At 38.4% G+C, this 12352-nt stretch overlaps 1 pseudogene; it reads left to right on the top strand.

The window, feature by feature from the left end:
- Window positions 1-415: 415 nt before the first annotated feature.
- On the top strand, window positions 416-1751 carry LOC107281967 (polygalacturonase inhibitor 1-like; annotated as a pseudogene).
- Window positions 1752-12352: the final 10601 nt, after the last annotated feature.

The following is a 12352-nucleotide window of genomic DNA, read 5'->3' as shown; positions in this document are numbered from 1 at the left end:
CTTGCACCCAACCCAATAGCATCTTTCAAAACCACTAAACTCACCTCCATGACATCAAAGGATTAGATATTCAGTTCAGAGTATGTAAGTCTCATTAGTCAGACAGACAGGCTTTGCTCATTTCAATTGAAAACGAACAATATGATTCACATTGTGCTACAAAATGTGAACTGAAAATAGCAACCTAGACGAGAACTCCTGCTTCAACCAACCTATCATGCATGTTTTTCTTGTCTAGATGTGCATTATTAAACAATTAAACAAAAACCATGTGCAGCCCTTTAGGATAAGGTTGAGCTCCACTTCATCGCATCAGTTTGTTGCTTGAGCACCTACTTTCTTCACATCAGGGCATCCCCTATAATAACAGTAGGCACTCACTCTCCACTAGAGTTCTTGTCACATAACCAAACAAGAAATCTATGGCAAGCTCTAGCTCAATTGCACCTGTGTTTCCTCTCCTTTTGCTAGTGTTCTTCTCCAATGGCATCTTATTGTCGGACGCCATGGACTGCGACAGCAGTGACCGTGCCTCTCTCCTGAAGATCAAGGAGCAACTCGGCAACCCTGATGAGCTCTCCTCATGGCTCCCAGCAACCAACTGCTGTTCTTGGGACTCTGGCATCATATGCTCCGACACTGGCCATGTCTATCTTCACTCAATGTGAAGGTACCCATCCCTTCAGCATTGGGTGATCTGCCATTGCTGCAGACCATCCAGCTCGAGGCCATGGCAGGGATGTATGGCCCCATTCCATCCTCCTTCGCGAAGCTCTGTCACCTTCAGTTTCTTTTCATCTCTGGCACATCAATCTCTGGCTCAATTCCGGACTTCTTGGTGAAGACCAATCTCAGTGCTCTGTCCATCACCAACAGCAAATTGAATGGATCAATTCCTGAATCCTTGAGTCTCCTCCCAAACCTGAGAGTAATCGACCTCAGTGGCAACATGCTCACCGGGTCGATACCTCCTGGATTGTTTCATGGAGGGCCTGTTCAGATTGTAGCCAAAATAAATCTTACTAAAATTTTGACAAAATGGTAATATTGTCAAAATTTTGGTTGGATTTCTTATGTATTTATTAAATTTGACAACAAACTAAACGTAGATATTTTTTTTGACAACTTTACTTAAAAAATAATATGGTTAAAAATATCATCAATCTGAATGATTGATCAGCCCCGGAAACTCTAGATTCCTCATCCTGCCCAATAACCAGCTCACTGGAGAGATACCAGATGACTATGGCGATGGAGACATTGACACCATTGATCTCTCACACAACCAGCTCATCGGTAATCAACCCATTGTTCTTGTTTGACATCGCAAAGCCGATGGCGAAGATCGATCTGTCATGGAATCGGCTTGAGTTTGACATGACAAAGGTCAGGTTTCCTCACCATCTGAACTACTTGGACCTGAGCCATAACAGCATCAAGGGAAGGGTGGCCAAATCCTTGAAGGATATAAATCTGAAGTTCTGCAATGTCAGCTACAACGAGCTCTGTGGCGAGATACCAACGGGGAGGTACATGGCATACCATGGGGCAGATTGTTATGTTCACAACAAGTGTCTCTGTGGCTCACCTTTGCCACCCTGCAAGAATGGTCAGTAGAGATTAATTGTTTAATTAAACTTTGTTATGATGGATGAAGCAATAAATCAGATCATCTCTGTGGTTTGTCACTAGTGCTCTGATTTATTATTACTAATGTTTTTTTCCTATATTGAGCATGCTAAATACAGTTTGTGATTGTGGAAATATATGGTGGCCAACATAATAAAGATTTGATAAATTACTAGGGCATATTAAAGATATGGTGGCCAACATAATACAATTTGTGATTGTGGAAATATGGTCGCAGAGGAGAAGGACCTGATGGTAAAAGTGCTGAGATCCAACGGTTCATATGGTCTGGTGATTTGATCTGACCTGTCGTGTCATCTTTTATAGGGAAGCTCAACATTCTTACTCCTTTCACAATAGGAATAAGTCTACTTATTCTCCCTCATCTCTTTCCCCTCGATCGAATTGCATCTCTCGATCAATCACAAAACCGGGTATAACGTCTTCTCTAACTTTAAAAACCGGTATAAATCGACTCCTTTGATGGTTTAGGAAACGGTTTGTGCTGACATAGCAGGTTGATCGTGGTTAAACCCGCTGACACAACGTATAGGCCCAAATGTCAGAAACATTATTTCTTTTTCTTCCCTCAACTCTCCTTCTCTCATCTCTTCATCTCTCTCCTCATAGGCAGCAGCCGTGTTCACTCGATCTCACCATCACCGATCTGTCACCTTGCAGCAGAGTAGCGCCTCGACGCCGCTGGCCGTGGCCACTCATCATAGCTAACACATTATAGTTTCATTCTAGATTTCGAGCATAATCCCTTATATTATTAAACGGTATAGAGAGTATCCACTACTAGTAGTGAACATAGATATATACTCCAAATATAAATCAAGCCATATCCATGGAGGGGGCACTACAGTAGATGACATCTCACGTGTGTTGGCTGCTCATCACGTGGCCCATGCGGCGGTGCGGGTACACGACGCTTTACAGGAGCTTGTAGTACATGAAGCCTACAGGAGTGTCACGTACGATCGATTATGAGATAGACATCACACATGGATGCACCAATGCACGATACTATAAGTTTGATATATAAACACATCATGTGCTCAGATATGCATGTATTGCTGCTGCATGCATGCCTGCATGCAGATACTATACTTGAAGATATTGGGAGCCCTGAAAGTGCAAGATATTTGTTGGGATAGTGATCCAGAACATGGTCTAGACTCTAGAGTCTAGACATCTGATAGACTCTTAACAAGGGAATGATAAAATAACTATGTGTGTCCTTACATCGCCAGACGTAAGAGACGGGATTGTACCTCCTAGCAGAATGCAGATACAGAATTTGGGAGCCATTGCGGACTGGGTTTCATGCCACAATCTAAACCTCATGCAGTGAGAGCAAATCACTACAGTGTAGGAGTGGTGGGAGACGATTGTAAACACGAGAGAAATACAGAAAACAAGCAATACATACCTTAACACTGTGGATTAACTTGAAGATCTGAAAGGAAAGAAACCAAAGGATCTTTAAGCATAAGGGGATGTTGACGAGCGAGCTTGTTAATAAAATCAAGGAGGAGGCCACAATATGGGCACTTGTAGGAGCCAGGAAGTTAGCGGCATGGATATCTAACCGCTACTGGGCTTTCGGGGATGTATGTACATTCTTCCTCGCTCCTTCCTTTTTACTTATAAAATTTACTCCTAATTTACTCCTACTCTATTCAATGAAATTGACGCTCGTCGATTTATTAAAAATAAAAAATATAGGGAGCATAATTCGTGAAGGAGAAGAGATTCTCTGACTTAGCTGTTGTGTAGTTGAGTCACTAATATGTGGATTATATCAAAATGAGACTCACATGTCGATTGATGAATCAAATTATATGTGCAGTTAAGTAAGGGGATTTGCTTCCATCGTGCCACCGGCGTCCCCGTCGACCTCCCTCCGCCACGAGCGCCGCCGTGCACTGTGACAATTGCACGGCGGTGACGGTGATCGGTCGGTGCGCGTAAGTATAGTACGTTCATGCTGGGCCAGCATATCGTGGCAGCGGCCAACTGTGCCGTTAGCTAGCTAGCTAGCTAGGGTACGTTCCGTTTGGGATGAGCGGCAATGAACTCTGATAATAATCTCGGTTAGTCCAACAGCGTTTTACATCTTTTGTTGTTTGGTAAGTTAAGTACACTCCTCCGTTCTAAATTATAAGGGTATATTTTCCTATATGATTTTCAATAACCTACTTTAACCATTAATTTATTTAATGTTATTTTTCAATGAATATAAAACTAGCATCACGAAAGTACTTTAAAATATGAATATGAGTATAGTGATATAGCACCCATAGTATTTAGTATAGATATAATTAATACAGTTATTAATTAAAAATTATCGAGTTTGATTTTTCTAAAACTTAGGGTGGCTATAATTTATAACGGAGGGAGTATGTCTGCCTGATATTCGACAGAAAAATCTCCCTAAAATCACGCTCGCAGCAACGAGCTGCATGCCATTAATCAACAGAAGTTCCTTAATTATCCCAGTGGTTCAACCGATTTACTGCAGCTCACAACCCTCAAAGCTAGTGAAAGTGTGAAATGGCACGTCAATTGTTGTACAGGGAAACCTAAAACAGTGCAGCTAGCATTAGGATTACACGTCCAACAACCCATTTTTTAAAGTAAATTTTAAAAAACCCCAGGTATTGGGACATCCATAATATAAAACCTCAGTTATTATGATTTGTTTCAAGAAACCCCACAATTTGAGGAAAAATTGTTTCAAGAAACCCCATATTATATTTATGTAAAATACTCATATTTTATTATTATTTTTTCATAAATTTACATTAGTTGACTCAAAGTACACATTCCTCCCCCTTCTAGTTTTTTTCCTCAATTTTTCACTGCAAAAAACTCAACATAATCCTAAGTGATAGTGACATAATAATTGGTTAAATACGTATATAAATAATCAAACCACGATGAACAGCGGTTATTGAAAAAAACCCGCTAACGTGTATATGTACTAATAAAATATCGCATACATTCTTTTTGCAATATATATTAGTCAGATAGACGATATAATTAAGAGCTGGGGTTTTATGAAACACTTCGTCACAAAATCTAAGATTTCATGAAACAACCTGTAAAACTTGGGGTTGTGCGTTACGGATGCCCTAAGATATGGGGTTTTGTGAAAATTGCTCTATTTTTTAAGACACCCATAGGACGGTTGGAAGATAGAAATTTTACAAAGACAAATTTGTAGACCTTATTATTGATAGGTTAACAAAGAAGTTACAAGGCACCTGCCAAATACTATAATCGTTTGAGCCATGGATTAATGAAGAAATCCAAAGTAGCTTATGGATAAAACTGTATATCTGTGTTATTAGAGATTTTAGAATTTAATGATGGAAAAAAACCCCTAAAATCAACTTAAAATTAAATTTTAAAATTTAAATTTTCTGTTATAAAACATTTGAATAATTGTTCTCCAGGGTATAACCGCGTGCCACAAGGAACTAATTAATCTGAGGCCCCACCGGTTGCTTATGACTTATTATAAGCCATAACGGCTTATGACTTATTATAAGCCTAGTGATTAAAAAAATGATATGTGATTAAAATTTTTGTATATATGTTTCTAGCGATTTAAAAGCCAAAGCTAGCTGAAAAAAAAACTGTTGAAAAACATCAAAATCAAATTGAAATCAAGTTTTAAAATTTAAATTTTGGCTTTGGCTTATAAACCATAGGCCAAACAACGAGATTATACACAAATATGCAATGCCAGCTATACTCCACTGCACAAGCAGCTTTCTCCATAGATGCAGCTAGCTAGTGTGCCAGGATATACAGATCGAGATGCAGCCTTCTGAGACCTGACAGGTAAAGAAAACTCTTATCTGGATGAACGATGCCATCAAGTTGGTTCATGTCGTTTTTAAGGTGGTAATAATTAATTAATGGGCTGCGATATTTGCTGCGGCGAGTAGCTTTCTCCCGGCTTTCATTCATGGTGGGGGGGATGATCTCGCTGCTGTCTTTCTTTACCACAGATGCATATAGGCAGAACAGCAGAACAGCAGCCTTTAGGGCAGCAATCTATAAGCAGATCATGGTGTGATTTGGTTCGTGCAAAAACAAAAGCTACTACTGTGGTAATTAAGTGGCACTTTTAGTCAATGCAAACGTTAAATGTGTGTGAACTGTTTCTGCAGGGGGTTACAGTAGTGTCATCGTTTTTACTGATCCAAAGGGGTACAGTGTCATAGAGCGAATCAGTACAATAATGTCATAGATCGAGCAAATTAAACTGCATGCGATTGAGCCGGTAGCACAAAACAAAATTTTCAAACTCGCTCTCGTTTTTCACAAAACATTTTTTTCTCTAAATTCTTAGCTTATATTTTCCGTGTAAGATTCGAGCCACCACCTTAGCCAAGAGGGTGATCTCGTGGGGTGAATGTGCCTTGATAAATACACAGGAGCCTTGGCCTATGAAGTACTCCCTTCTTTCCAAGATATAAGGGATTTTGGGTGTATATGATACATTATAATACTACGAATACAGACATGCTCCTTATCCATGATGTGCCAAAATCTTTTATATTTTGGGACGGAGGGAGTAGCTTGGCACACGGAGTCACCGTCTGGAAAACCACATTGTGAGCGCTCTTGTCAAAATAGCAGTTACTTAGGACGCCACATTGTATAAGCAGCTCCGTTCTAAAATATGAACATTTTTAGGTTGTTTAATAACCACTAAAGTTAAGAGAAAAGATATATTTTCAGTCATCTCAGTAGTTAAAGTTTGATTTTTGAATTGCTTAGGTTTCCCTCACAAACACATGATTAGCTGAAAACATATGGATTTTAGTGCATTGAAATCGATGCCAAAAATATTTACATTTATGCCCAAAAATACTAATATTTTTCTAACAGAGAAACTATACATCAAGATCAATGTCCTTGATGGTGGTTCACACTCTCTTTCAACATCATAGGACCACTTTACGTATAGTAAATTCCCACAGATGAAAACCTGTAAAGTAAATGAACTGGCTAGATTGGCCGGTTAAATATGGGGTGGAATTGAAATCTGGAAACTAACGTTGGATCAAAAAATAAACAAATGAAATTTGTTTATGTCATCACGAGTAAAAATTTTACTCGCAGATTTACTCATGATATGCATGGACGAATCTCAAACATCTATATTTCGCTCTAACGGTGGTTTTCAGATATCGAGACCACGTATGTACTACATATAGTACATACGTGGTTTGTACTACATATTTGATGGCAGTTATCCAATGGACCGACCTATTTGCATCCTAAGCACGCTGCCATGCATTCGCTGCATCTGACCGGTGGTCCTATCTTGTGCCAACTTTTGTTTCCTTTTTCTTTTTCTGCTTGTGCTGGATGATATGATGCGTACTCTGCTCGACGCAAGCAACATTCGTTCTGCGTGTGTGATGTTGGTGTGGACCTGTGGTCCTTGTGTTTGCGTACTTCGTTTTTTCAAGATCGAAATTACACACTTACGTCCGTAATCATGGCATGCAACGAAAGGGCACAAAAAGCACGCATGCAAGTAACACAGTAGCATGCCAGTGATTTCCTTTGTTCAACACTGAAAAGGTCCCCCAAATCCTCAATAAGGCTGTACTTAGTTCACACCAAAATTGAAAGTTCGGTTGAAATTGGAACGATGTAACGGAAAAGTTTGAAGTTTGTGTGTGTAGGAAAGTTTTAATGTGATGGAAAAATTGGAAGTTTGAAGAATAACTTTTGAACTAAACACGGCGCAAGTTTATTACTCGTTGTGTCCCGAAATATATATAGAAACGCTTCTGGAGTTTTTCATGGGAATTAAGGAGAAGAGTGAAATTGAATGAGGGTGATTGTGATTTGTCGGGATGAGAAAAATAGGTGGTGAAACTAATGAGATTGTGATTGAGTATGAGATGAGGGAGTAGTTGAAGAAATTGTTTACAATAATTGTCATTGCAATACTCCTTCCTTTTTTAATAGATGATGCCGTTAACTTTTAGATACACTTTTGATTATTCAAATTTTTTGTGCAAATGCATAAGATATATATCACGCTTAAAGCACTTTTAGTGATAAAATAACTCATAATAAAATAAATGATAATTACATAAAATTTTTAAATAAAATGAGTTATTAAATATGTATCTAAAAATAAACAGCTTCATCTATTAAAAAATAGAGGTAGTATATTGTGAAACTCATAAGATTATAACAGTGTAACGTAGCTCTTAATTTTTTTTAAGACAAATCTATGCATGCATACATATTTTCATGTATCAAATATATTAATTAGTACTTACAGTTTTGAATGTTTTGCCAAGTAAGCACGAACATAACAAGTATTTTCAAATGGATAAAGAAGTCCCTGATAAGTTCCCTCTAAAGCATGAGATAACGTTTTTCTTTAAAACTCCCTGCAGGCGTCAAGTGGATTTCAAATAAATAAAAAGTAGAAATCAGATTCCTATTCATGTGCATCTTTCTTTTGTTAAAGCTAAGTGCAAGCTAAAGCAAGCACAGAAAAAGTAACATAATGACATTTTGATATCCAGTTACCATAAATGTAAGAAGAAAACACACTAGAGATAGCAACCACATTTCTTTTTGAATAAAAAAAAAGTATATTTGCATTTGAAGCTTCAAGTAGTACAGAAAACAAGAAGAAACTATTCATATAGCTTTGATCTTGAGCTACAACTGATAAATTATAGAAAAATTAATAGACGAAGTAACAAGAATAATTTATATGTAAACATTTTATCTGTATTATTCGCGGAGTATGACAAAAAGTTAAGTTTTAAAATTTAAAATTTTGATGTGGCTGATAACATAACGAGCAGACTATAAGAGGCCACATGATCATACGAGACAATACATCTGACGATAAAAGGAACGATGGTAGTACTGTGTATTGTACTTGAAGGAGTAATTCAAGAAGTAAACTCAAATCATGGTACTCTTGCTCTTCCATAAGAGTATCGTTTCGTTCTTATCCTATCTTACTATAAAGTTATAACCCACTAAATTCTAAAGCTCAACATGCAAATATGCCACATCATTATCCACTAATAATTATTATATTTAAACATCATGTAAGCATATTATATTATCTATAATTTTATAATTTATTAAATTTTAGAGTTTTAAAATGTAAGCATGTTAAATCATCATCCCACATAATTCACATAATATTTCAATATATATCTTCATCATTTATGATAATATCATATATATACCTATATGGTTCATCATCACTTAGTGTTATTTCTCTCTTCTCCCATTAAATCATATCACATCAATTATTTTTAGCCTTAGATGATTAATCTATGGTCCAAACTATCTCACTCCCTTTCTTCTCTCATAAAACAGTATCATCTTACTTTTCCATTTGAATTATCTATCTACTATTTAAATTTAAATTATCATAAACCATATCAACTTATGTAAGTTTATATTGTTTAGCTATCTTACATATTATTTTTATTTATTGTTATCATACTTAAATCCCGCAGCAACGCGCGGGGTTTCATCTAGTTGCTTATATTGCTATATATACTGGTACACAGTAATACATCATGCTTCCAAATTGTTTTTTGTTGTGTCTGTTCCAACTTCATAGATGTTGTCTTTTGGGGAGCTAGCTAGGAGTAAAAATAGTGAAGGGGACGCTTTTGGACTTCCAAAGTACTCCAGCTAAGGTCCGTTTAAGAGCTCGTTTATCTTTTGTACCTCCGATTAGTATATTTATTAACTGCTAAATCTTACATTTTTTTTCAAAAAAATATATAAAAGTTTATTTCAAAAATTAAATAAACCTATTTTTAAGTTTGTAATATATAGTTAATACTTAATTAGTAATACGCTAATGGTATTTCTTGCTTCACGTCCAATAAATAGCTAGGCCTAAACAAGGTTTCAAATGGAGCCTATGGGCGTGTTTGGTTGCCTGCATTATACTTGGCTCGCACGCACGGTAGTCATTGGTTGTTCGGTTGCATGCATCGCAGTCGGAGCCCGACAAAACAGCATCGTAGGCTCGTGCAAAATAGCATCCCGAGCCAGACCCTCTAGAAAAGCCCAAATTGAGCTCCGCTCTCCATCTGGGCTGAGCGCGTGTAAGGACAGGCACGCATTGTCACAAGTGTGGGAACAGGCGAACGCAGGAGAGCTAGAGGGCCAAAGTCCGGTCACCTTTCCTCTCTTAGTTGCGCAAGCGCCCCCCCCCCCTCCCCCCCTCCTCTCTACCACCCTCCAATTCGCCTCAAGAGAAAGCTTGGCCAGCCCTGGCTCCTCGACCGCGTCTGCCATGAGCTCGGCAACGAGGGAGCTTGAGGGACTATTGCCTCCACTCTTCACTTCCTCCACTGCATTCGACGTTGCCTCTTTCAACCATCAGCCCGTCCTTCAAGCTGAAGCCTTCTTTCCTCTCATCAGACTAGTTCACAGTCACTGGACCATTGGATTCGGCGGCCTTGAAGCTGCTAGATTCAGCAGCCCTGAGCTCAAGGCCACCGCAACTGGCAGCTCAGATGGTGGGGGCACGAGCAGCCTGATGAAGAAGCAGATCAACATAGCGAACATGGATGCTAGAGGAGTGGCAAGCGCCGGGAGCAAGGGATCTGGCGGAGCAGCCTGAGCAGCCAGTCTCGATGGAGCAGCGGTGAGTGGCGGAGCAACATTGGAAAGGAGGGCGATGTGCGAGGGGACGAGAGCCTTTCTCTGTTTATTTTTTGTTTTTCTCCTTTTATTTTTTTACCTTTCTCCGGCAGTAATATTTACTGTAGTTGTTAAATTGCTTTAAAAAATACTATCACTATGAATTTAGATGAATTGAATTTCACTGTGTTCTAGATGATAATCTCACCTTAAGAAAAGAAGGGCTTTCATGCACACTGTCTATGCAACCAACCAAACACAACTATTCCAAATCATATCTCTTCTGCAATGAACTAAACAAAATCTCATTTTAGCTAGGCTAAACTCATAAAACTGTTGTATGTGTATCTTATTGATCAAGCTAATCTCAGCACGTATAAGAGATAAACTGGGCTAAAGAAATACGAGCAACCAAACACAACCTATATGTTCCCTCCGTTCTGCCCATCAATCTCTACTTCCTGTCTTCAATACTTCATCTGTCCTATAATATAAGGGATTTTGGAAGGAGGTGACATATTCTAGGACTATGTATCTGGATCCAGAGATACTAGGATGTGTTACCTCCCTCTAAAATCCCTTATATTATGGGATAGATGGAGTATATTTTACTCTCTTTCTTGGTTTTGCTCCTTGAGGTTATCTGTACTGAGATTTTAAACTGGCAAAAGGCAGGCAGAGCAGCTAGTACTCAAAGCCTCCCATGCTAATCTCAGTTGGTATTTTGAGGCAAAACCAAAAGGCTCTCTCCAAAAGATTCTCCACCAATAGGAGGAATCCACCAGGGCATCAACTCAACCACGAGCTTGAGTGCATGTTTAAATAACTGATGATCCATCTTGTGGAACTCAAAAGCAGAAAAGCATTTGAGATCACTTGCATTGGTTAGCATGATGTGTAACTTTAGCGGTCATAACCTCCTTTGCATCCAAAGATAGCAATCTAGATTGTTTAAAATATTGTTTGTTGAAATACTCTAGTCTGATCTATTGGCTAAGTATTATCGGCGGTATATAGTACTTCCTCTGTTCCATAAAAAACAAATCTAGTACCGGATGTGAATATAGTACTCCCTCTCGTTTGGTATCCAGACGGTTTGAGGAGCTAGAGGTTTCAAGAAAAGTTACAACTGTGAGAAGCTCCCTAAACATGGCCATTGGGTGTATATACATACAATAGTGCAATCGAACACGTGAGTTAAGCCTTGGAATGAGATAATTGCTTAATATAATGCACTACAACATTAGTTCCAACTTCCAAGAAGTTGAATTCATGTAGTATGTATTACCCAAAGCTACTTTTTTTTTTCAAACAGTCCAATAATGCTTGCATGCATCTGTACAATAGCATCTATTTGTGTCAAGGGAACATGAGATGACTACAGGTTAACATCTGTTATTTATTTTGGGCCCATGATTGTTGGGTCTAGCCGTCTAGGTAATTGGTACTAGTACCTAATTTTTTTCGTTGATAGCTCATCTACACGTGCGTCTTCTTGAGTACTAAGAATCGAAACATAACTCTAGATTAATATTGTATTAGGAGTTTTCCGAAATCTACTTGAGCAATTTTTTTTTATATAATGGATAGAAATTCGGCCTCTATATCTATGAATAGATATACACAGCCAAAGGTTACACGAGTGCGTACACTCCACATATCACAACCGAGACACACACAAAAACAAACAACAAAAAAGAAAATATACTAGAATACTAGAAAAACTAACAACTAGAAGTCTTTCCTCATCACTTCAAACATCAGTGGATGCGGAGCTAGGCCGCCCTTTCGCCTCCATGTCCTCTCATTGACGTTGCAGCAACCGTAAAAGCCCCTCCGCTCTTTCATGAACAAAGGAAGGGGATAAAACTAGTCCATCCATTAGCCTTCACATTGCCAAGCACGAGCTATACTACTGGAGCAAATGGAAAAACTTTTGAACATCTATACCTCCTCCACCCTAAAGTGAAGAATAATAGTTTGTCTCAAAATGAAGCTTTTTCATCACCTACCAACTCATCTCAACCAATCTTAACCATTC

Source organism: Oryza sativa, chromosome 8, assembly GCF_034140825.1.
Source record: "Oryza sativa Japonica Group chromosome 8, ASM3414082v1".
Classification (NCBI taxonomy): Eukaryota; Viridiplantae; Streptophyta; class Magnoliopsida; order Poales; family Poaceae; genus Oryza; species Oryza sativa.
Note: the sequence above shows the minus strand (reverse complement) of the source record. Positions and strands in the feature narration are given on the sequence as shown.